Here is a 4,690-nt window from a genome sequence, read left to right as displayed (position 1 = left end):
TCACCACCAAGTCACAAAATCAAGCCAAAAATCCAAAATCATGGCACTTGGCTATGCACCAACCATGTCAAGATCAATTCCTTTTGCTCCCAAACTTCTCCCACATCACTTTGAAGGCATTTGTGAGGATTGAGTCCAGCCAGTTTTCCAAAACCATGATTTTCGTTTTTCACCAAAATCACCACCAAGCCACAAAATCAAGCCAAAACACCAAAATCATGAACTTGGCTATGCACCAACCATGTCAAGATCAATTCCTTTTGATCCCAAACTTCTCCCACATCACTTTGAAGGAATTTGTGAGGATTGAGTCCAGCCAGTTTTCCAAAACCATGATTTTCGTTTTTCACCAAAATCACCACCAAGCCACAAAATCAAGCCAAAACACCAAAATCATGAACTTGGCTATGCACCAACCATGTCAAGATCAATTCCTTTTGATCCCAAACTTCTCCCACATCACTTTGAAGGCATTTGTGAGGATTGAGTCCAGCCAGTTTTCCAAAACCATGATTTTCGTTTTTCACCAAAATCACCACCAAGCCACAAAATCAAGCCAAAACACCAAAATCATGAACTTGGCTATGCACCAACCATGTCAAGATCAATTCCTTTTGATCCCAAACTTCTCCCACATCACTTTGAAGGCATTTGTGAGGATTCAGTCCAGCCACTTTTCCAAAACCATGATTTTCGTTTTTCACCAAAATCACCACCAAGCCACAAAATCAAGCCAAAACACCAAAATCATGAACTTGGCTATGCACCAACCATGTCAAGATCAATTCCTTTTGATCCCAAACTTCTCCCACATCACTTTGAAGGCATTTGTGAGGATTGAGTCCAGCCAGTTTTCCAAAACCATGATTTTCGTTTTTCACCAAAATCACCACCAAGTCACAAAATCAAGCCAAAAATCCAAAATCATGGCACTTGGCTATGCACCAACCATGTCAAGATCAATTCCTTTTGCTCCCAAACTTCTCCCACATCACTTTGAAGGCATTTGTGAGGATTGAGTCCAGCCAGTTTTCCAAAACCATGATTTTCGTTTTTCACCAAAATCACCACCAAGCCACAAAATCAAGCCAAAACACCAAAATCATGAACTTGGCTATGCACCAACCATGTCAAGATCAATTCCTTTTGATCCCAAACTTCTCCCACATCACTTTGAAGGCATTTGTGAGGATTGAGTCCAGCCAGTTTTCCAAAACCATGATTTTCGTTTTTCACCAAAATCACCACCAAGCCACAAAATCAAGCCAAAACACCAAAATCATGAACTTGGCTATGCACCAACCATGTCAAGATCAATTCCTTTTGATCCCAAACTTCTCCCACATCACTTTGAAGGCATTTGTGAGGATTGAGTCCAGCCAGTTTTCCAAAACCATGATTTTCGTTTTTCACCAAAATCACCACCAAGCCACAAAATCAAGCCAAAACACCAAAATCATGAACTTGGCTATGCACCAACCATGTCAAGATCAATTCCTTTTGATCCCAAACTTCTCCCACATCACTTTGAAGGCATTTGTGAGGATTCAGTCCAGCCACTTTTCCAAAACCATGATTTTCGTTTTTCACCAAAATCACCACCAAGCCACAAAATCAAGCCAAAACACCAAAATCATGAACTTGGCTATGCACCAACCATGTCAAGATCAATTCCTTTTGATCCCAAACTTCTCCCACATCACTTTGAAGGCATTTGTGAGGATTGAGTCCAGCCAGTTTTCCAAAACCATGATTTTCGTTTTTCACCAAAATCACCACCAAGCCACAAAATCAAGCCAAAACACCAAAATCATGAACTTGGCTATGCACCAACCATGTCAAGATCAATTCCTTTTGATCCCAAACTTCTCCCACATCACTTTGAAGGCATTTGTGAGGATTGAGTCCAGCCAGTTTTCCAAAACCATGATTTTCGTTTTTCACCAAAATCACCACCAAGCCACAAAATCAAGCCAAAACACCAAAATCATGAACTTGGCTATGCACCAACCATGTCAAGATCAATTCCTTTTGATCCCAAACTTCTCCCACATCACTTTGAAGGCATTTGTGAGGATTCAGTCCAGCCAGTTTTCCAAAACCATGATTTTCGTTTTTCACCAAAATCACCACCAAGCCACAAAATCAAGCCAAAACACCAAAATCATGAACTTGGCTATGCACCAACCATGTCAAGATCAATTCCTTTTGATCCCAAACTTCTCCCACATCACTTTGAAGGCATTTGTGAGGATTGAGTCCAGCCAGTTTTCCAAAACCATGATTTTCGTTTTTCACCAAAATCACCACCAAGCCACAAAATCAAGCCAAAACACCAAAATCATGAACTTGGCTATGCACCAACCATGTCAAGATCAATTCCTTTTGATCCCAAACTTCTCCCACATCACTTTGAAGGCATTTGTGAGGATTCAGTCCAGCCACTTTTCCAAAACCATGATTTTCGTTTTTCACCAAAATCACCACCAAGCCACAAAATCAAGCCAAAACACCAAAATCATGAACTTGGCTATGCACCAACCATGTCAAGATCAATTCCTTTTGATCCCAAACTTCTCCCACATCACTTTGAAGGCATTTGTGAGGATTGAGTCCAGCCAGTTTTCCAAAACCATGATTTTCGTTTTTCACCAAAATCACCACCAAGCCACAAAATCAAGCCAAAACACCAAAATCATGAACTTGGCTATGCACCAACCATGTCAAGATCAATTCCTTTTGATCCCAAACTTCTCCCACATCACTTTGAAGGCATTTGTGAGGATTGAGTCCAGCCAGTTTTCCAAAACCATGATTTTCGTTTTTCACCAAAATCACCACCAAGCCACAAAATCAAGCCAAAACACCAAAATCATGAACTTGGCTATGCACCAACCATGTCAAGATCAATTCCTTTTGATCCCAAACTTCTCCCACATCACTTTGAAGGCATTTGTGAGGATTCAGTCCAGCCAGTTTTCCAAAACCATGATTTTCGTTTTTCACCAAAATCACCACCAAGCCACAAAATCAAGCCAAAACACCAAAATCATGAACTTGGCTATGCACCAACCATGTCAAGATCAATTCCTTTTGATCCCAAACTTCTCCCACATCACTTTGAAGGCATTTGTGAGGATTGAGTCCAGCCAGTTTTCCAAAACCATGATTTTCGTTTTTCACCAAAATCACCACCAAGCCACAAAATCAAGCCAAAACACCAAAATCATGAACTTGGCTATGCACCAACCATGTCAAGATCAATTCCTTTTGATCCCAAACTTCTCCCACATCACTTTGAAGGCATTTGTGAGGATTGAGTCCAGCCAGTTTTCCAAAACCATGATTTTCGTTTTTCACCAAAATCACCACCAAGCCACAAAATCAAGCCAAAACACCAAAATCATGAACTTGGCTATGCACCAACCATGTCAAGATCAATTCCTTTTGATCCCAAACTTCTCCCACATCACTTTGAAGGCATTTGTGAGGATTCAGTCCAGCCACTTTTCCAAAACCATGATTTTCGTTTTTCACCAAAATCACCACCAAGCCACAAAATCAAGCCAAAACACCAAAATCATGAACTTGGCTATGCACCAACCATGTCAAGATCAATTCCTTTTGATCCCAAACTTCTCCCACATCACTTTGAAGGCATTTGTGAGGATTGAGTCCAGCCAGTTTTCCAAAACCATGATTTTCGTTTTTCACCAAAATCACCACCAAGCCACAAAATCAAGCCAAAACACCAAAATCATGAACTTGGCTATGCACCAACCATGTCAAGATCAATTCCTTTTGATCCCAAACTTCTCCCACATCACTTTGAAGGCATTTGTGAGGATTGAGTCCAGCCAGTTTTCCAAAACCATGATTTTCGTTTTTCACCAAAATCACCACCAAGCCACAAAATCAAGCCAAAACACCAAAATCATGAACTTGGCTATGCACCAACCATGTCAAGATCAATTCCTTTTGATCCCAAACTTCTCCCACATCACTTTGAAGGCATTTGTGAGGATTCAGTCCAGCCAGTTTTCCAAAACCATGATTTTCGTTTTTCACCAAAATCACCACCAAGCCACAAAATCAAGCCAAAACACCAAAATCATGAACTTGGCTATGCACCAACCATGTCAAGATCAATTCCTTTTGATCCCAAACTTCTCCCACATCACTTTGAAGGCATTTGTGAGGATTCAGTCCAGCCAGTTTTCCAAAACCATGATTTTCGTTTTTCACCAAAATCACCACCAAGCCACAAAATCACCACCAAGTCACAAAATCATGAACTTGGCTATGCACCAACCATGTCAAGATCAATTCCTTTTGATCCCAAACTTCTCCCACATCACTTTGAAGGCATTTGTGAGGATTCAGTCCAACCAGTTTTCCAAAACCATGATTTTCGTTTTTCACCAAAATCACCACCAAGACACAAAATCATGAACTTGGCTATGCACCAACCATGTCAAGATCAATTCCTTTTGATCCCAAACTTCTCCCACATCACTTTGAAGGCATTTGTGAGGATTCAGTCCAGCCACTTTTCCAAAACCATGATTTTCGTTTTTCACCAAAATCACCACCAAGCCACAAAATCAAGCCAAAACACCAAAATCATGAACTTGGCTATGCACCAACCATGTCAAGATCAATTCCTTTTGATCCCAAACTTCTCCCACAT

This window comes from Phaseolus vulgaris, chromosome 11 (assembly GCF_051622355.1).
Source record: "Phaseolus vulgaris cultivar YP4 chromosome 11, ASM5162235v1, whole genome shotgun sequence".
NCBI classification, from domain to species: Eukaryota; Viridiplantae; Streptophyta; class Magnoliopsida; order Fabales; family Fabaceae; genus Phaseolus; species Phaseolus vulgaris.
This window is presented reverse-complemented; position numbering follows the sequence as displayed.